Consider the following 22230-nt stretch of genomic DNA (forward strand, 5'->3'; position numbering starts at 1 on the left):
GCTCCCGGAGCGCCCTGCCCACTACCGCCCCACGCGCGCGCGCTCGCGCACCACGCGCCCCGCGCGGCCCGCCCGGATCGTGGCCTCCCGAGAGCAAGGTAAGGGCGATGCGCGGGGACCCGGGCGGCTTCCCCGCCCGGCGCGGCCCGGGGAAGTTTGTGGCGTCGCCGCTTTCCGCTGGGCCGGGGGGCGGAGGGGAGGGCGGCGGAGGGGGGAGGCCCCCGGCGCCGGGCGAGACTGGCGGGCGGGAGGGGGCCGCCCGGCGCCCGGGGGTCACAAGTTGCCCAAGCTGACATTGGCGCGGGCTGGCGGGCTGCGCGGCGGGGCGGGCGTCGCGCGGAGAGGGGCTGGAGGCGCGGCGGGGCCGGGCGCGGTGCGGGCGAGGGGAGGGCCCCGAGGAACTTTCTCCTCCCCAGAGGGGCTCCTTCCAGCCCCGGCCGCGGCCCCGCCTCGGGAGCAGTCGGCTCCCGGGCTGGAGGGAGACCATGAAATGTGTTTGAAGAAGCTGACGCAGTTTGTGACGCTCGCGGCTTCCTGACGGGGACCGGCAGGAGCAGCGCCTTCTGCGAGGAGGGACGAGGCGGGGCGGCGCTCGGGCCCTTCCCCCCGCCCCGGAGCCGCGCGCCCGGGTGCCTAGTTCGGGGGCCGCGGGCTTTGGGCGCGAGCATCCAGCCCGGGCCAGGAGACGGGCCCCGGCAGCGCGCGTCGCTTCCGTTTTGATTAGCTCGGGTTATTATATAAGATGTCACAGAGAGGGAAGGGGCGAGCGGGAGGCGCGTTGGCGAGGGCGCGTCGGCCTTCGTCGGGTGGCGGGGAGGGGCGGGAGGCAGGGCCGGGCGGGGACCCACCTGTGCGCCCTCCGCGCCCCCTGCGGGCGCCGGCGGTGCGCGTGCCGGGGGACCGGGGACCCGGGGGCCGGGCGAGAGGCCCGGGGGGTGGGGGAGGGCGGGCGGACGTGTCCGCCGCTCCCCTCCCGGCCCCGGGAGCACTTGGGCAGCGGCCGATACGTGCTGTTTCCTCTCCGCCGCCTGGCCTGGGTGTACACGGTTCTGGCTCCAGGCATTTGTACTTTGAAACATTTGTTTAATATTAAGGAAGCTGCGTGTGCGGCGGTCATAGTACGCCCGGAACGTGTGGCCGTGAGCTCCAGGGCGGTGAATGAATCATCGCCCGCGGACCGGGCGCCGATGATTCATGCGGGGTACACACGCGCGCGTACTCGCCGTGTGCCTCTGACCCAGGGACAGCCGCCCTTCTGCAACGATGACGCCTGGAGGGGCGGGGGAGAGTTCATGCAAAAGAGCGGCGGCTTGTTTTTCCCCCTTCCACAATTTTGGGGAACTTGGGGGTATCAGGTACCCCAGATTTCCCGAAGCTTGTTTCCCATTCTTGGAAGGGTTGCAGGATTCCACCTGGCTACATTAATGAGTCGGTGGAGGAGCGCTGATTCGCTGCGAGGCTGGGTCCTGTCTCATTCAGAATTTGGTTGGTGTCTAGTGAGGTATTGGGTTCTGAAGGAGTCCTTCTAGTAATTGCCTGTGGTTAAGTACCGCTAAAGTAATTAGCAAAAACTTTAAAAGTTAGTGGATCTTAAAAGAAAAACAAGTGGCTCCTAAGTAGGAGTCTTAAAGATTTAGGCTTTGGGGTGTGTGTGTGTGAGTGAGTGTTTCAAGCCAAATCCAAAAAGGAACTTAGTTTGCCATTAATACAGAACTTTTAACCACTGCGACCACACTTAAAGGCTAACTTGACTCATTACCACCTCACTCCACGGTTGTAGGATTAAGAGAAAAGTTTTCTTGTCATTCAGGATTCAGGTCAAATGGCATCTACTCAGCAAAGGCCCTCTTGATTACCTTAAATAGCTTTTCATCCTTACCCCAGGAAGCACACCCACCCAGTCCTATTTTATTTTCTCCATGGCACTTAATCACTATCTGAAATGATTTTTATTTTGTCTTTAAGTCCTGTCTCTTTGTACTAGAATGTAAGCTCCGCTGTGGCAGGGATTTTGGCCTGTTTTGCTCACTGCTGTAACTCTAGCACCTAGAACAGTACCAGGCGTATATTAGGCACTCAGTGTTGACTCCTGAATGAGTAAATTCTTTTTCCTGATTTCTTGGTAGGGCTATCTTTGACAGTTGAAAGGCAGTGCCTTTTGTGAGCAAGGCACTAAGATGGTACAGTTTTTTTCTTCCACTTTTCTCTTGATTGATTCATTTCCTCCTCTGTGCTGTTTAACAGCACAAGCTGGGTTTGAGCATCACATCCTAAGATGCTGAGTGTGAGGAAAGATAAGGCATATAGAGCCTCGTCAAAAGAAAGTGTATTACCGTAGAAGACTGTGGGTGATTAAAAATATTACCTGTGCTAATTGAAAGAGAAGTACAGGATATTGAAATGGAATCAACAAAGTCAAGTTTTCACTCATGTTTGAAATACTGCTAGTTCTCTATTCCTCCCTCCCCACGCTTTCACCAACCTCAACTTTAGCTGCAGCTTGGGAAGGTCCCTAGTAAGTAGCCCTTAATATGAAGTATTAATGTAACTAAGTGAATGCAAGAGGCCCTACCTCTGCTTTATTGTTGTTGTTAATGTCAGTAACTCCATGGAAGAGTGGATAGAAGGAGTTACTTAAAATTATAATTTAAACATCTTAAAGGTATTGTAAAGAATTAAAGCTACAATCAGTCAATGATATAATGGAAGAAGATTTCAAATGTAGTGTTGAATGCTACCTCCCTAGAGGTAAACTTTAATATACTTTTTATTATTATGAATAATAAACTTTGGAAAGATATTGGTCAGCTTTGCTCTTATAGCAATATTTTGAGAACTCAGTACTTCTGAAGTTAAAGAAAAGTGCTCTTTCCTTGACAGTAGTTGTGATCGCTTTCAAAAGCGTAATCTGATTTCAAGAGTAAGCTCAGCAATAGTGGAAATTTTAAAGCTAACAGGGACCTTGAAACTACTTAGCACAATTTGTTCCTTTGTACCAGTCCCTTTGCTGAGGAAACTGAGACGCAGTGAGATGGCTCGCCAAGGCTGCAGACAGAGCAGGGGTTAGGACTGAGAGTCTTGACATCTTGTTGCAAGTCCCTAAATTAGCCAGAGCTCCCATAAGTGGGGGAGGCATGGTTCCTACCATTAGCCCATTGACTGCCTCCTGCTTGTGAACTCTCAGAGTAAAACTATGTCTTAGTCAACTTTGTGAATGTGGTTGAGCAAATGTGTTTTAAGTTGAGGAATATACTTAAGAATTGAAAAAACAGGAAAACATACCTATTTTCCAGATTGAAGAAGTTTTCTAACAAGAGTCAGAATGTTGGCAGTAATTAACCTTAGAACATTCATAGTGATGAAGCTACTATTTAGTTTTCATGCCTCCAGTTTCAAACAAAATGGCTCACAACTTACAAGTATGTGTGCTTGCTTAGTTGGCATAATTATTCACTGGAGAAATAGTAGGAGACAGGAGTCAAGACAGCTGGTAGGTCTTGGCTCTGCCACAGTGTCCAATTAGAAAAGCCTAGACTTGACAGCCAAATAGAATTGGGGCTGAGCTCAGCTCTACCCCTAACCATCAGGGCTCTCTGTAGCAAGTTACTTAGCTTTTTTCGAGCATTCTCTCATCTCTAAGGTGGAGGTAGTAGCATCTCCCTTTAAGGATTGTCGTGGGGCTGGGATAACATTTACCAAGTGTCTGGTGTACACTAGGCCCATAATAAATGGTAATGGCTACAATTATGTCTTCTGATTTATGTGACCCTGAGAACAGCTTCATCTCTCAAAGCTTTGGTTTTCTCACCTGGAGCATTGGTGGTTGGGATAGGACAAGGGATTTGGGGAGAGAGAGGGCATTGGGGAAGAATTAAATGATCTCTAAGATCTGGTCTATCTCTATACATCTCTGTAGTTTAAGGAATCAATAAAGAATGCACAATTCTCCTGCAATGTTAGTCTAAGTAAAATGATTCACATATCCTTGATCTAACATTCATATAGCCTTGAACTAACAGCAGAAATGGTTCATTTCTGGACCTTCCTAACAACTGGCATAATTAACTTTGATGATATTAAGTACATCTTCATTCTTTTATATGACGTATGATGGATACCAGTTAACTTGAATATCTCAGCCTCTCATTCAGCTTACTATATATATAAAGCAGGGTAAGGAGTCTACAGGTTAATCAGACATTGGCACCCTTTCTTTAAGAGGCTTGAGAGTCATGTAAGGAGCATAAGGCAGGTAACCAAAGGTTGTACTACATGGAAGAACTGTGAAAGAGGCACAAAGAAATTGCTTTGTGATTTCAGAGAAGGAAAAGCTTAATTAAGACTTAATTAAGGCATCTTGAGCAATGCCTTAAACAATCAGTAGGACTTCAGCTGGCAGAGATGTGGGAACTAGCCTATACTAAGACTTGAATGAAAGTCTTTTGAGCATATATATATATATATGTATATATATATATATATATATATATAAGCATATCCAGGAATGGAAAGGAGTGTGGTTAAGCTGGGGGGGCAGGATAGTGGGGCAGAAGGCTGCATGGCAAGGTTAGGACTGTACTGTGATGATCTTGAATGCTGGGCTAAGGAGCCTATTTATTAGGCAGTAGATCACCATCAAAGGTATTTTAAGGTGTGTGTATGGGGGGGGGGTGTGATGTGATTAGAGCTATGCTTTAAGAAGATTAATCTGAGTCAGAAGAGCCATGGGTAGTCCCGGTTAGGAAGCTATTAAGATACACTCCAGAAGAGAAGCTACAGAGAATACAAATTAGGGTGGGAGCAGGTGGGTTGGGTGTGACACCATGAAGTAAACGGACAGGAATTGTTGACTAATTAGATGAGGGAGTTGAGGGAGAAGTCAAAGATGGAAGTTGAGTGACTTTGGACAGCAATGGCAGAAATTGAAATAGTCAAGAAGAACCACTAGTTAAGGCACTTGCTAGTAGTGTACAGTCCGTGTTTGTTTCATTAATGGAAGTGATGATAAGTTTGGATTTGGATATGTTCACATTTGTGTGCCTATGGACCATCCAGATGGATGGGAGCCATTGCAAATAGAGGAAATTTGGGGCATCCTTACAAAGGGATTAAGTGGTGAGAAAGGTTCACAGTGTGGGTGAAAAGAATAAAAGACTAGGGCAGAGCCTTGGAAAAACCAATATTTATGGGCTTGGAGGGAGACAGAAAGAGGCTGTCAGGATGCTGAGAAGAAAGAAGCAGGAGAAGAAGGAAAAGGCCGGGTAAGGAAAGTGAGAGAGGAGGATTGGTGGAGGCTGATAGGGTGGAGGGGCAGACATCAGAGACTGGGAAGAGATCAGTAGACTCGTCAGGGAGACCATTGTCAGCAGCCTTTGAGGATGGGGTCAGTTGGGCAGTGGAGACAAGTCAGAGACAAGTCAGCCGGGTGCCTGAGTGGTGCCTGATGGGAAGAAAATGGAGTGAGTGTAAACCATGATCACACTGTGAAAATCTGAGAGGCCAGTGGCTAGAAACAAGAGCATAAGAAAGGCCTGAGAGTACTGTGGCCATCCTTGGAGAGGAAGAGCCTGAAGATAAGGAGAGGGGTGGGAAGGCGGCTCCTGCATCAGGCCCTCCACAAGTAGGAGGGGTAGCAACAAGAGAGAGTGGCCATATGTCCGGGGGGCCTAGGCCAGCCTTGGTTCACACCTGTTACCCCAGTTTACTTATGGGCTAATGTTTGGACAAATATTACAAATATCTGGAAAAATAATGCCTACTTTTATTCTAAAAGAGGACACTTTTTGAATAATAAATTATTCGATCATCCAGGTCATGGCACAGGTAGTTATTCATGGAAAAACAGATGTGACATGGAGGCAAAAAGTCACAGATTTAGAAAGAGAAGTTGGGAGCTGGGAAGGAGGGTGGCTGCATGTGAAACAGATCCATTCCCTTCTGTTGGGAAGCAAGAGCAATAATGGAGGAGGCCAGTTGATTGGCTGAAAGCAAGTTGGGGGTGAGGGGTAAAGTTGGGGAAGGGGAAGAGTTTGGAGTAGCTTTGCATCTGAGTGCCGCAGGGATCCAGAGATGGCCAGGCCAGTGTGGTAGAAGGCATTCCCCCCTGTCTTCCTGACTCTCTCCAGCAATGCTCAGAGAGGTGGATGTGGAGGTGGTGTGAGGATTACTGGCACTGCCAGTTCCCGGTGGGCCCTTGGCGGAGCAGGGAGGCAAGTGAGACAGCGCTGCTGGCCTGGGAGAGTAGGCAACAGAGAGCAGAGTTGAATGTGTAGCAGCTGCTTCAGCAGGGACAACGGAAAGGGAGAAATAGGAGAGGATGTGCAGGGGCTGGTGGCAAAGGGCATGGGGAAGTTTTAGAGTAGCTTATCATTATGGAGAGGTCAGTTATGAGTGATGATGTAAACTCAGAATGTCACTGAGCTTGAGAATGGTGAGGTGTCACAGCCATGAGGCAGAGGGCAGTGATCTTCAGGAATGATGAGGCTAAGCTATACATTATTTTATATATATATATATGTACACTTGATATATATATATCAAAGTCTTTTTTTAAATTATGGAATACATTTATTAAAGCCTTTCTGCACTTTAGAGTTGGAAAGTATCTTTAAAAATAGGGAAGTTATTCCTTCATTTAGAAGATGGGGAAGCTAAAGTCTTTTAAAGACTTTCTAGAAAGATTGTGACTTGCCCCGTATCACAGATATGTGTGACAGAGCTGGCTCTGGAAGGGGCCAGGATCTCTGAATCTCAGTTTAATATTTTCCTCTAGAGCAGAAGAAATAATTAAAGTATCCACAGAACAAAATCTTAGAAAGCTTCCACTTGGCTTGCCTACTTACTGCTGTTAGAACACCGGTGTTTGTGGGCACAGAAACCCGTTGAGGAGAGCTGTGGGATCAGGTCCATGTCCTCTGTCTTCCAAACCAAAGGCAGGTGATGGCGTCTTTAAGGAGGACCCATGAAAAACAGCTGTTCTTCCCCGTGAATTAAAAAACAGGTAAGCATCAATAAATAGACAAAATAATTATCTTCATTATTGATGAAGCCTAGATTGGAGGACATAGCTTGGTGTGAAGTTCACAATGTCCTTGTGCACCCCAACCCTCGTGGAGACTTTGGAACAACATGCAGGATGGAAGGTTTGAGGCCAAAGAGCAGAAATACCCAGGTCTCTGCCTTTCGCTGCCCAGCTAGAGAAAAAGAGAAAGATGCCAAATCTCTTACACTTAATGTCTTTCACAGAAAAACTCCATCCATTGGAGAACTGAGAAACAGTTGTCACACACTAACCAAATAAATTGTTCCACCCCTATAGGGAAGAATATGGTGTAGGGCAAGAAGACAGGAGTGGACAGGGAATATCCCTCCTTTGGAAACCTTGTGAATGGGAAAGAGGTGTTGTTCCCTTTGAACGTAAGGTTATTGACCACTCATAGGTTCTTTGTTTGCATTTGAGTTAAAGTAACTTCTGAGGCAGCAGGTAACATTTTTACACTAACTAGAGGTAAGTGAAATGACTAGGAGTGGTCCTTCATTAATCAGTTTCACAGCCATACCTAGTGGATGTCTGCTTCCTCCCTGGGGATCTCAGGAAATTCACAGATGTCAAAGCAGAGACCATCAGCTTTAATATCCTGTTTTTGAATTCAAAACTTTGGAAAAGTGGAAAGTTCTTTCTCCTCATAAAATGTTTAAGGAGCCCTTAATTGGACATATAGCACTTGGGATTAGTGCGGATCCCATCCCTATTAGTAACCTTACTAATTAACTATTAAATTCCTCAGTTTCCTCATCTGAAGATGACTGTCGAAATTCAGTGAGACTCGGTTTAGGCACTTAAGGTAAAATCATGATGACTTTTTTCCCTTTATCCATGTCAATGTGTCTAATAACTTTAGACAAGTAAGATTATAGCACTGTGTTTCATGACAAATGAAATTTCCAACTTTTTATCCACTTCTTTTTTAACTGTTAAAAAAGTAATTTTTATTATAAAATATAACATATATATAACTTCTGAAATGCAAAATGTATAGTTCAATGAATTATTAAAAGGGAATATCCATGTAACTACCAACCAGCTCGAGAAGTAAAACAATGTAATTTTTTCTCCCCATAGGAATCTTTTTCATTAGATGCTTGATTTTCCTTTTTTTTTAAAAAAAGATTTTTTTTTTTTAAAGATTTTATTTATTTATTTGACAGAGAGAGAGACAGCTAGAGAGGGAACACAAGCAGGGGGAGTGGGAGAGGGAGAAGCAGGCTTCCTGCCGAGCGGGAGCCCGATGCGGGGCTCGATCCCAGGACCCTGGAATCATGACCTGAGCCGAAGGCAGGCGCTTAACGACTGAGCCACCCAGGCGCCCCTAAAAAAAGATTTTATTTATTTATTTGAGAGCGAGAATGAGAGCACATGAGAGGGGGGAGGGTCAGAGGGAGAAGCAGACTCCCTGCTGAGCAGGGAGCCTGATGCGGGACTTGATCCTGGGACTCCAGGATCATGACCTGAGCCGAAGGCAGTCGCCCAACCAACTGAGCCATCCAGGCACCCTAGATGCTTGATTTTCTTTTCAGAGAAGTCATGAGTAGTAAAGGAGGCAATTATAAGTATTCACAGGTTCAAAATATGTGTTCCTTTTGAGTGGAATTAGATCAAAAATGTAGTATGAGTATTTTACTCTGTAGTTATTTTTTATTTCTGTAACTATGAATTTAGTGTTTAGAACAAGTCCCGGGTTTTCAGCCTTAAAGATCAAAATCTTCAGGTTAAGAGTCTTCAGATTTGTGTCCTTTGGATGGGAGTGAAAAAATTACGATCATTTGGATGTGAGAAAAGTCTTTATGCTTAATTTTTTTTAAACTTTCTGATCATCCCTCCTTTGCGTGTCTTTAGAAACAAAACAGCTAAGATTCCAGAATTGATGATGACTGTGTTCAGTAATCAAAGGTCTTCTTGGAAAACACCTGACCATTATTGAGGCAAATACCTTTCAGTTCAGGCCACTACCTTAGGCTAGATTTGAAGTGGCAAGGAGTCGTCAATGATAATAGTTTTATTGCATGAAACACCTGCATTTTCTTTGTTTAATCATAATCTAGTATTCTGAATTCTACTGTCTTTTAAGGCTAAATTAAAGAGTCAATAAATAAAAAGTCTTTTGTGGTATCCGGAAAAGGGTTCTCTTGGATAAGGTTTTTTTTTTTTTATGATTAAAAAAAGGAAATGATGATAAACATTAAAATAATTGGAAAAGTATCCTAGCTGATCTGGTGTATCACTGAAAACAGAAAAGCTATGAGTGTGTTAAAAAATGATAAAGAAAGACTCATCTTTTGGGGTAGTTTCTGTGGGTGTAAGATTTGGTTGTGGGGACCTCAGGTTAGAATTTGGTGGGCTGAACATGCGTTTACTGTCAGTCGCAGCCGAAACCCCCCTGTAATGATGGTGTGGATGTGAGAAGAGGCAACAGCAGATGGGAGACACCAACACATTTTCGGGGGACGGAAAGCAAACACACTTGTGGCAGTGGACTTTGTATAGTGGGGAAAGTTGGTACTTGAGTGCCGTGAAAGGAAGTTGGGAGTAGATCCTGGGAAGAAACAGCCAGTTTATCTCCCAGAATCCCAGAAATGCTCTGGATGAGAGGCTCTGGAGCAGGGCTGAAAATAAGGGAGTGATTCCAAGTCTGTGAAGGGGACCAGCCCTTAGTTCACTTTCCCCATCCCATACAGAAAGATGAAGCCCTTGCTGGACACTGGACATTTTTCTCTGGAGAAGTTGAAGTAAATTAGCGGTTCTGGATTTAGAGCTACCAGGCCAAAAAAAAAAAAAAAAAAAGAGGGTAAAGGTGAAATGCTCAGTGAAAACAGAGGAATTTAATGAAACTCTAAATACTAAAACTCTGAAATACTAAACAGTGAGACCCTGTACTCTTTTTCCTCCGCCCAGTTCTAGGAGAGTGAGGTAATTACCAACCCAGGCAGGGTATTGAAGGACTCTTCTCTGCCTATGAAGAGCAGCCCTAGAGAAAAGACTTACAGATACTGACATTGGGGGCCCACACTGAAAAAACTGACTGACTACCCATTCTTCCTAAAGTGAACCCATCAGGCAACAACCCTCTTCCCTCAACTCCATGAGTATACAGCTTGCAGTCAGCTTTTTAGCACCTTACTCTTGAATACAAATAGACCATGAACACTCTTTCTAGTATGACGGACTATAAGACTAATATGATGGAATGCCTGCTAGACTGATCCTCTAATTGTGTTTCTTCTATCTTTTTGCTTTTATTTCTGCTTTCTCTTCTGCTTCTTCCAGTAATTTTTTTTTTTGGCCATCTTATTTTTAAATTTCTAATATTTATTTCTTATTTGTATAGGCTCATTTTTATTTTATGAATTATAGGTGGGTTTAGGAATATGAAATTTAATATCAAAAGAGATAGCTAGAAGTTTTAAAAGTAGTTTGCCTTTAGGAAGTGGGTTTGGGGGTGACAATGAGGTAAGACAGGCTGCTGCTATATTTTCATTTTAAGCATGGTAGTATTGTATGAATTTTAAAGTAATCTGTATGAGTTAGGTTGACAAATAAAATTTGTAAAAAGAAAAAGTAAGGCAGTGCTAGTAAGTAGATTAGGGAATGATTTACATGTATCCAGAACTTTAAAAATATATATTAAAAGTTAAGAAGTGATGTTTTGATGTTAGAATCATTCCTCACAACTGGGATTCCAGCCCTCCATCTGTCTCAGAATCACTTGAGGGAGGTTTTTGAATATTCAAATGACTGCCTCTATCCCAAGATTCTTACTTATTTGGTTTTGGGTGGGCCCCTGGGAATCAGTAATTTTTAAAAGAACCCCATCGGGGTGCCTGGGTGACTCAGTCATTAAGTGTCTGCCTTCAGCTCAGGTCATGGTCCCAGGGTCCTGGGATCGATTCCCGCATGGGACTCCCTTCTCGGCGGGAAGCCTGCTTCTCCCTCTCCCACTCCCCCTGCTTGTGTTCCCTCTCTCGCTGTGTCTCTCTCTGTCAAGTAAATAAATAAAATCTTAAAAAAAAAAAAAAAAAGAACCCCATCAACTTCTGATGTATGACTAGGGCTAACTCCTAACACCTTTGCTGCTTCTTAAATGTTTCTTGTATTCTTCCTATTCTCTCTCTCTTCCTCTCTGTGTCTGTCTCTGTCTCTCTGCTTTTCTGTCTCTCTGCTTCTGCTGCAAATCAGATCTTTGCTCTCTGTCAGTTTGGAACTGATAACAGTCTATTTTAGGTCAGAAGAGTAGGAGGAAAGAAAGGGAGACATGGAAGAGGTCATTTGGATGACCATGAATAATGAGAGTGGCTATACAGGGAGCCAATATTTGTTTCCTTTTGTTTTGTGGAAACTACTTAAATTGATGACCTTATCTTGAATTTCCTTGGAGTAATTTTGGAGCTCAACTTCAAGTAAATTTGAACTTAATAACATTTTGTTATTTCTTTACCTTCAGTGTTACATCTTGGGGCTAAATCAGTTGCACCCTGAGGTTACCCTCAAGTTCTTTTACCTTCCTTGGGTCTTACCCCTGTCTCTCCCAGCTGTGGTCTACCAGATGTTCACCAATATCGGTGTTTCCATTTTGCACCTGGGATCACCAGCAATTTTCATGGCTTTCTAGTTTTCTGTGAGGGAATTCTTAGAAGGGTGGCTAGCAAGCAAGAGGTGAAGGAATGTAAAAATTATATAATTTCCCAAGGGTGGAGATCTTGTTGCTTTGGGCCTTTGACTACAGAGAATTTGTACATCTAAAAGAAGAAATGTTTGTTGCATGGAGGAGAGAAACATTTTAGACTCGGGGGATAAACTTTAAAAAAAAAAATCTGACAAACTTTAGGTTTATAAAAATATCAGTAATTACAGAGAGTTAAGGTTTCCTTTGAACCTTTTCCCAGTCCTATTCCCTGCCTCCCTAGATCCAGCCACTTGTGAATGGGGTGTGTCAGTGACTTATTTGTTGTCATTTCACATCAAGACAATGCCCTGCTCCATACAGTGGTAGGACTTACCTCTCACATTCTGTCCAGTGTAGGGAGCTGTTTTGGCTGGTGTCCAAGGGATTTCTGCACACTTAGTACATTTATACAGCTAGGCCGAAGTATGATCTTTAAGATGAGGATTGGCTCGTCTCATCAGTAAGTCTTATTTAGAGCTTGCCTACGTGATGCAAGACTCTTCTAGGCCAGGGCTTCTCACAGTTTAATGTGCCCACAAATCATTGTGGATGGCATTACACTGCAGATTCCAATTCAGTCGCTCTCAAGTGGGACCTGAGATTCTGCATTTCTAATAAGCTCACAGGGGATGCCGCTGGTCTGCAGACCACACTTAAAGAAGCAAGGTTCTGGCTAGTGGTTCTCAGCCCTCATTGCTCATTAGAATCATCTGGGTGCTTCTTGGACCTATCCTTAGTGATTCTAATTTAACTGGTCTAGGGTGGGGCCCTGACATGATACATACATGTGTCCATGTGTGTGTGTATGTTTTAACCCCCCAAGTGACACTAGTGTGCAAATAGGGTTGAGAACCACTGTTAGAAGTTCTGCCCACTTTTGCTGTGACTCATAGGTAAAGATCTTCATGGGTGGACTTTGTAGCAATCTGGGAAGCACCTTATAGAGCCTTTCTGATGTAGATACATTTGCTTTATGGATATGGTCCATGGAGAAGAGATTCCTCATGGATGGCTATGTTCCTAAAGATGAGGTGGACGTGGCTATCAGTGGGGAACCTATCTAAGAAGTAAAAAAGTGGCCTTCTCATTAAAATTCAGGTGATACCAGAATGAGAGTTGAAGTGATGAACAAATACAAAATTGATGTCTCTTCATTCAGGGGATCCTTCTATTTTCTACATCCTTTCAGTAAGAGATTATGGGAAAAGTGTGTTATAAACTTTGATGCTTTATGTTTTCAAGAAGTCTATAAACTTGCTTCTTACTATTTCTGTGTATATGTTTGTCTATAAATATATGTACTTGCGAAGTTTCTGCATAACCAGAATTCTAGTATGTATTTATATTTTTCCTTTTTGCCAGTTATTTAGAAAAATTTAGAGTATTTTCTATGCATTTACTTTTGGGTCTTAACTTGTCCTAAAAAATTCAGTGACAGCATTCTGATGAAGGGACTGTTATTCTCAGGAGCTTCCAGTGCTGATGGCAGACAGATGATTCAATTTGCTCAAAAATCATAGGCCTTAGCCCAGCTCAAATGTTAATTGTTTTATTATTACTACAAGGATGATCCTAGAAGCAAATAATGCAATTTTATGTATATTAAAATTATGTGATTACAATTTCTTGGAAACGATGAACTTTAAAATCAGTGGATTGAAGTTAAATATAATTGTGCTGCTAAGACATTAGAATTCTCTCCTCCCCCTCCGTACCATTCAATCATAAAATTGGCCTTTGATTTTATTTCCTTAACATTATCTTACGTACTTCATGACTACTGACATCAGTCAGATTCTCATTACTTCTCATTCACCTTCATTTTCTCCCTGGACCTCGCTCCCTCCAGTCTTGCCCCTTCCAGTTCTTCTGCCAGAGTCCTCTCTTGAGGAGGTAAATCTATGGTTCTCCCTTGTCTGAGGAGAAAATCCAAGTCTCCATAGTGCCATGTAGAGCCCCAGCCTGGCCCTCCCCTTTCTCTGCCCTCATTGCCTGCCTGTCACCTCTCTAGATGGCAGTGTATTCAACCCTGAGCGGAGCTTGAGGATGGGGGAGTAGATACTGGAGGCATGAATGCGTGGTTTAGGAGAAGGGGACAGGAGGTGGCACGAGGGCCATTGGGTGTGACTGCTGGCAGGGGAGGACGGAGGTAGAGTGAGACCAGTTAGCATATGGCTGCAGGCATTCTGCCAGGTGCCTTCCTGAGCCGTTCCACTTCTTGTCTCGACCTTTGTACGTGCTGGGTCCTCCATCAAAAACACTTCTTTTATCTTTTTTGCCCAGAAAAATCTTTCTCCTCCTTTGAGAAACCCCAATTGATAATTTTCTCCTTTTTCCAGATATTCTCCCTTCATTCCCGTGGTATCTGACCATCTCCCTCCATTCTGCCCCCATTGTTCCATTAACCAGCCACTGTTCCTGCACTCACCACACCACCTGTTCATACCTGGGTCTACTAGATTGTGAACTCAGCAAGGGCAAGAACTGGGTCTTTTGATATTCCACTTCACTATTATATGCGTAGTAGACGCATATAATAAATGCTGGATACATTAACACAAGCTTTCTCTGTAAGGTGTTGAGAACCTGCTCCTGCTGGATTGGGGGTCATTTTAAAAATGGAATTCCACTTAGCAGTATATGACATGAATAATTTTATTGCTTTAATTTTTAATTGATCTACCCCTACCAAATATCTGTCCAAATGTTCACATATATGTACACGTGTGTATACATACATATCTGCATAAAAATGGAGGGAAGTTAGAGACCAAAGACTATGAATAAATATTAAATAAGATTTCATAGAGGCCTGCACAATACACATGGCTGATCTGTTCTCGTTCAGATGGGCCCCCTTGGCTAGTAGGGAACAGGTTAAAACCCTAAGAAACATGTGAGTCAGTATTGAACACATTAGTATTTTCAAGTTATGATGAAGTTGTGAGTATAAAAGTGTAGTTTTGAAAAGGTTTTTTCAAATCATGTAGAAACATGGAGATTTTAACTGCCAAAACAATTTTATATAGTTTGCAAATGAATAAAACCACAGAGAGATTAAGGGGTACCTTCTTCCTGAGGTAATGGCTTCACATTTTCCTTATGAGTGTGTGTGGGGGGAGGGGGGGAGTTGAGTTCTGTTGCGATGTGGCATTGAAGGGCTGTGTTGTCAGATGATCTTCCTCACCTCTCTAAGCTTCGGCTTCTCCACGGATAAAATATGAGATTTGGTCTAAATTATTACCAAGGTCATTTTGAATCATCTGTGATTCTGTAAAGTTATGAAACATGGCCTGTAACCATGGTGAGGAAAGTTGATTGGTGATTCCAAAAATAGACTTATTTTCTCCTTCTGCATAACATTGATGCTCTCCCATTGAAAAGTCACTCTGCACATTGCTGTAATAAACCGGTTTCTTGATTTTTTTTCTTAATGCCGAGTGTTCAAAAGTGAATGAGAGATGTCTAAAGAAATACTAAAGAAGCTCTTGTCTCTTGTTTTAAATATAGATCTGAATTATTGTGCTCTTTTGCATTCCTGTTGTAGGTATTCAGAAAGCAGAAGGTAGTGATTTGGTAAATTAGAAACTATTTCGCATCAGTTCCTGCTGTCTTTTGTGTTTGTGTGAGAACCCCATTCAAAATATGTCTTATTTATTCTTCCCTTAAAATATACTTTCCTTCATTTTTACTTGTTCTGCTGGCAACAAGTCCATATCTGTAAATACTTAACAGGTTTTCTCAAGATCCTTAGATAACAGTTATTTTTCTCTATTTACATATAGATAATCTCATCAGACATCATTACATTTTCTCCCTGAAGCCCTTTGATTTCTTGATGTGTTGCCTGATAAGCCTGTCCTCAGTGCAGGGATGACCAAAGGGGCCCTCCTGGAATCACTCTGAGGTTGCAAGGTCTATGGCCATGCCATGCCCCTTGGGGACTGTCCCCAGGCTGCAGCACTCCCCCTGAACTGAGATATCTTGACCTAGTTGGGCCAAATACAATGCTGATAGGCAGAATCTCCTGGTCTGTGCTGGATCCAGCCCTTTGAAGCAGAGAATCAGCTCACTGAATGAACATTTTAAATGCCTAGAGAGATAATAGGAATTGAATTTTCACTCTGTTCTGTAATAATATATATCCAAAGTATCATATCACTGATCAGCTGTGTGAGATCAGATAAGTCACTTACCGTCTCTGAGCCTCAGTTTCCTCCTCTGTAAAGTCTGGGTTTGATTTCTAAAATGCCTTTGGCTACAAAATTCTTTTTTTTTCATTATAGCTTTGTCATCTCTCTAGCCCTAGACTGACTGATGGCAATCCGTAGCCTTAAACCCCAGCAAGTCTTAGTCCTTTCCATGGTGCTTCCTCAAACCAATAATGTTCACTTTTCTACTCACAGGCATTTGTAGAGATTTTCAAAAGGCATCTATGATGATTTTAGTCCATTTATTTTTTTGTACATTTGAGACCAGATGACCTCAACAACTCAGTTGTTTTGCTTGTGTACCTGGATAATGGCATAAAAATAAAGCATGCTTCTTTTTGTAGAAATAACCAGCATTTTTTTTTCCAGCAAGCATTGCTGTGAGAACTGAGCTGGTTAGTGAGAACTGAGCTGGTTAGTGAGAACCAAGCTGGTTAGATATTGTTGACTTCAGCTATGAGGCAACATTAAGAGAGCAGTTATTTGGTATTTACCCATATTCCTCATCATCAGTCAAGAATCTTTGTTCTAGGGCACCTGGGTGGCTCAGTTGGTTGGGCAGCTGCCTTCGGCTCAGGTAATGATCCTGGAGTCCTGGGATCGAGTCCCACATCGGGCTCCCTGCTCGGCGGGGAGTCTGCTTCTCCCTCTGACTCTCCCCCCTCTCATGCTCTCTCTATCTCATTCTCTCTCTCAAATAAATAAATAAAATCTTTAAAAAAAAAAAAAGAATCTTTGTTATAATTAGTGTTTAAAACCACTGAAACTAAAAACAATCTGTGGAAGTGGGGTTTGAGAATGTTTTAGGATAGGATAAGTTTATTTATTTATTAAAAAAATAGTCACTGAGTGCCTACCAGGTAGTCTTTGGATTATCAGTGAACCAAACAAAGATCCTTGACCTAATGGAGTTTATTTTCTAGCAAAGGAAGACGGACAATAATCAAAAAGCATAATAAATATTTGTTATATATATATATTTTTTTAATAAAGTGATAAGCTATGGAAAAGCAAAAAAGTTGAGCAGGAAAAGGGGAATGAAAAGTGGGTGGGGAGTGGAGAGCTGGGTTGTAATATAAATACCGTGGTCGGAAAAGGAGGTGTGGAGGGCAGAATGGCCCCCAAAGATGTCATGCCCTAATTCCTAGAATCTGTAGATGGGTTAAGTTGCATGGCAAAAAGGACTTTTGACCTTTAATTAAAGTTACAGACCTTAAAATATGGAGATCATCCTGGGCTATCCTGGCTAAACCAACCTAATCAGAGAGCCTTTGAAAACAGAGTAATGGTTAGAATCAGAGAGATGTGGCAGAGGTTGAAATCTGAGAGAGACTCAACCCAGAGTGCAGGAGGGTAGAGGCATGGAAAGCATGGGGAGGAAGGAGGGAGCCTCCGGGAGCAAAGAGCAGCTTCCAACTCATAGTCAGTGAGGAAACAGGACCTCAGTATGACAGCTGCAAGAAACTGAATCTGGCCAATAACCTGGATAAGCCTGGAAGCAGATTTATCCTCAGAGCCTTCATAAAGTAGTGCAGCCCTGCTAACACCTTGATTTTGGCCTTGTGAGACTCTGGGCAGTGGACCCAGCTGAGCCATGCTCTACCAGAACTTTTGACCTAGAGAACTATGAGATAATAAATGGGTGTTGTTTTAAGCCACCGAATCTATAGTAATTGCTCGTGGCAGGAATAGAAAACTAATGCAGAGGGCAAGGAAGTTACCCAGGCTGATAATTGAGAAAAGAATCTTCCAGGCAGAACAATGAGAGCCAAGTTCTAACATGAGGTCCGCTTGGGGTGGTAGAGATGGAGCAAGTGGCGAGTGTGGCTGGAATGAAGAGAGCGAGGGGATGAGTAGTGGGAGATGAGGTCAGTAAGGCAACTGCTGTGCAGGGCGGAGAGCATAAAGGGCTTTGGCTATAATTCCAAGTGAGTCGGGGAGTCATTGCACCATTTTGATCAGAAAAGTGATATGATTTGACTTAACTATTAAGATCATGCTGGCTGCTCTGACAATAGACTGTAGGGAAGAAGCCAGGAGACCAGTTAGGAAGCAATAATGGAAGTCCTGACACAAGACAGTGGTGACTTAGCCACTGGTAGTGGAGATGATGAGAAATGGTCAGATTCTAGATCTGTTTTGAAGATAAAGTCTATTTCTTTGTGACTTAGATGTGAGGTATGAGAGAGTAATCAAAGATGATTCTGTAATCTGGGGCCTGAATGATAGGAAAGATGAAGGCGCCACGAACTGAGATGTGGAAAGCTGTGGGTGGAGGAGATCTTGGGTGGAGGGAAGAATTAGAGTTCAGTTTGAACATACCAAGGATAGGTTGTCTTTTAGACATCCTGTTGAAGATGCATAGTTTGGTAGCAGAATAATGACATCCAAAGATGTCCACATCCTCACCCCCAGAACTTATGAACATGTCACCTTAGGTAGCAAGAGGAACTTTGCAAGTGTGATTAAGTTAAGGATCTTGAGATGGAGAGACTTTTCTGGGTTATCTGGGTAGGACCAACCTAATCACATGAGTCCTTAAAAGTGGAAAACCTTTTCTGTGGTGGTAGGAGGGAGATGTGATTCTGGAAGAATGGCCAGAGAGATGCAATGTTGCTGGTTTTGAAGATGGAACAAGGAGGCAACTGGCCAAGGAATATATAGGTGGCCTCTAGAAGCTGGAGGTGAGAAAGAAATGAATTTTCCCGTAGAGCCTCAGGAAAAACAAAAACACAGCCCTGCCAGCATCTTGATTTTAGCCTAGTCAGATCCATACCTGCCCTATAGAACTATGAGATAATAAATTTGTGTTGTCTTAAATCACTAAATTCATGGTACTTAGTTACAGCAGCCATATAAAACTAACACAGGGCAAGCAGTTGGATATGAGTCTGGAGGTGTTGAAAGCATAGGAATAGTACTTAACACTGTGGGACTAAATGAGACCGACCAGTAGGATGAAGAGAGACAGAGAACAGAAGAGGACAAAGCCCCGAACAGCTGGCACTCAACACCAAGAGGTCAGGGAGGAAAAAGGCAGTAGCAAAACACACTGAGAATGACCAACCAAGGAGGCAAGGGGCAAACGAAGAGAAGGGCAGTGTCCTGGAAAGCAAGCGAAGAAAGCGTATCAAGGAGGAGGGAGTGGTTGCTTACGACAAATGTTGCTGGTGGGTTAGTGACATGAAGAGTGTGGCAATGCTCACGAGAAGCTTAGCTGCCAAGGAGGGGAGCCGATAAGGATGGTCTGAGGGCACGGTGTGGGCGCCTGCTTTAATAGGAGAATGGTGAGTTCTTTACGGTGTCCAGAGAGAAGGCAGAGAGTGCAGGGTGGGTAAATGCAGCAGGACTGTGTGGGGCTTCTCTTCTGATGCGTCCATTTTCTCAGAAGAATAGAAAGCAGATGAGAATGAGGGTGCGGAGGGTGGTTTGGGTGACTTAACAGACCAGGGACGTGGAGCAGGATCACCTGGCAGCATTAAAAGCTCATTAGAAGTTTATGGTCATGAATTTAAAGGAGTAAATAAATGCCACCCCACACATTTGAGAAAAAATGCCTCCTAGTAACTAGTTACCTCTTCCCTCCAAAGGAAAAAAAGGCCAAATATTAAGGAAAATTTCAAGTGGAATTATATAAGGAAAGCCCAGTATTTCTTTATTTTCCTATCATTTCTAGCCCTACCTAGATTCCTAGAAGGCAGCTGGCCTTATAGGGTTATTAATATTCCTAAATCATTGAATATGTCATATTTTACTAAGTCAAATTTAAATGCTATCCTAGCCTGGGTTCCTCTGAATATCAGAATGTGGACACATTTATGGACAGTTCATTTATTTTGAGGAGTAATCCCAAAGAACAGGATTTGGGCCTGGGAAGAGTTAACAGGGAAAGAAGGAAACCTAATTTAAGGTTCATGCAACAACTTGATCACCACTGTGGGCAGCTGGGATGTGATCTCACAGGGGACTGGCTGTCCAAGAATGTGCCTTGGAACTGTCCAATGGAGAGACAGAATGAGGGAGGGGTAATTCATTTTCATGCATTTGCTCCTGTCCCCTGCTGGTCAGGTGTTGCCCACGGGTGTGAAGCCCATCACAGGACCATGCATGTGTCAGAATGCTCAGCAGGTTCCTACAGATGAGATGAGGGTGCAGCTACAGTTCCCTGAGGGTGGCTTGACAACAGTATCCCCAGGACCACATGGAAGGAGCTAAGTCTATACTCATTGGATGTTTGGTTTTCATCACTCACCTTCTTGTTCACTTTTTTCCACGCTGTGTGGCTCATCTTGCCCAGTGAAGTCACCTCCTAGATTAGGAGCTGCTGAGGTTTGGGATTCACTGGTGGACTAGATGCATTCCCTGCCTTCCAAGTCTGACAGTCTGTTGAGGAGCTTCCAGGTTCTTTTTATCCAGGTTCTTTTATCCTGTGTGTGAGGAGCCCCACCTGAATCCTTTCTAAACAGAAAAATCACATGATATGGTTTCTGTATTAGAAGTGGACAAGGGAGTTGATAGGCAGTATTCTAATATATCAGTATATCTAATGCTGAGTGACAAGCCACCCCAAAACTTAATGATTTAAAACAACAACAATAGTCTATAACTCTCACGGTTTCTTTGTGTCGGAAACATAGAATCTGGTTAGCTGTGTGGCCTCTCTTAATTCCAGTTGGCATCAGGAGGGAAGGCTCAAGGACTGGGGCCTGGGATCATCTTAAGGTTTGCTCACTTATGTGGTGCCTGGTCTGGGATACCTGGGCTCCTTGAACATGCTCTTCATTCTGCGAGACCTCTCCATGTGGTCTCCCCAGCAGAGGCATCAGGGAGCCAGATTTGTTACTGGCCACTGGGGGCTCTCAAGGTGCGTGTCCCCAAAGAGAAAGAACCAGAGGAAAGCTGTATCACCTTTTATGACCTAGTCTTGTAAGTCCCATAGGCTCACGTCTGCCTAGTCACAGGCCTGCCTAGAGTCAAGAAGAAGGATCATAGACCCACCTCCCGCTGGAGGAGCACCACATTGTGAATAGGGTATTGGGATGGGACATATGTGTTGGTGTCGCATCTTAGGAAATAAAGTCTCATGGGCAGTATTATCATCACCATGGCTCTGGCATTTACTGAGAGCTTACTGAGGTCTAGGCATTTGCTAAGTGCTGGAGGTATTCTATTATTTACCTCCCGACGTAAGGTAGCCCCTTTTGTGCAATGAAACAGTGAGACCCAGTGAGGTTAAATGACTGGTATAAGCTCACAAGGAATTCCTGAATTTAGTGATAAAAGGGCAAATAGTTGTAAGGAGTATGTAGGAGCCTTACTTCCAGAGGGGAAACTTGAACCATGGATCCCTTGACGGACTCCTTCTTCAGCAGTTCCTGGGCTGTTTTCCACCACCCCCATTCCCTCCTCCTTCTTCCCCCCAGGATCAGCCTATTTTTGATTAGTTCATTAAATTTCACTGATGTTTTCCTACACCTTTTTTGTGCATGCAGATCATTTTAGTTATGTTTTGAGTCTGTCGATTGATCCAGAAACATAAGTATTATGAAAAGGCACACAAACCGATTTAAAAAAAAAAAAAAACAACTTTCTGGGTCATAAATTATTGGTATATTGAAAACTTCTATATATAAAAAAGGACACATTTTCTTAAACCAGTGAATCTCGAACATTCTTGCATCCTGACAGGTTGGGAACTGGTATAGCTTGGAAATACTCCCCTTCCTCCCCCCCCTTCTTCCCTCCTGCCTTGAGAACGGCCAGCCTGTAGCACCCAGAAAGCCAGTAGCTCTGAAATCCTGCTCATTTTAAACCTCGTCATTGAACATTTCATAAACACTACCGCTCAATAGGTATTTAATGAGTGAATTCCATAAATGTAAAACCTCCCAAACCTCTGATGCTTCTGTCATCTTCTCCTGCATCTAGGCATCCAGCTTTTAGAAATTAGAAACGTATTTGGTTTCAGAGCCTTGCCTAGGTGCCTAAAAGAGCTAATAAATGTTATTTTGGCCTTACAGGACTGATTTAAACACATACCTTCCAAGGAAGCAGAAACATTATTCTTTTTGTCTAGATTCATATTGCCATTTAGAAAACAGTTCTTCAGAGGCACCCGGGTGGCTTAGTCAGTTAAGTGTCTGACTCTTGATTTTGGCTCAGGTCATGATCTCAAGGTCGTGGGATTGAGCCCCGAGTTGGGCTCCACACTCAGCAGGGAATCTGCTTGAGGTTCTCTCTCTCCCTCTCCCGCTGCCCCTCCTCATGCTTGCATTCTCTTCCTCTCTCTCTCAAATAAA

The 22230-nt window shown here is 43.6% G+C and overlaps 1 protein-coding gene across 2 annotated transcripts in view; it reads left to right on the forward strand.

Moving 5' to 3' along the window:
- Window positions 1-21: 21 nt before the first annotated feature.
- The window catches only part of PCGF5 (polycomb group ring finger 5), a 117975-nt gene continuing 95766 nt past the window's right edge, over window positions 22-22230 (forward strand). For both annotated transcript variants that reach the window (XM_021700200.2, XM_021700201.2), the window contains exon 1: window positions 22-98. The gene's annotated coding sequence lies outside the window, so the exon portion shown is untranslated. The remainder of the gene's footprint in view (window positions 99-22230) is intronic.

This window comes from Neomonachus schauinslandi, chromosome 6 (genome assembly GCF_002201575.2).
Source record: "Neomonachus schauinslandi chromosome 6, ASM220157v2, whole genome shotgun sequence".
NCBI lineage: Eukaryota > Metazoa > Chordata > Mammalia > Carnivora > Phocidae > Neomonachus > Neomonachus schauinslandi.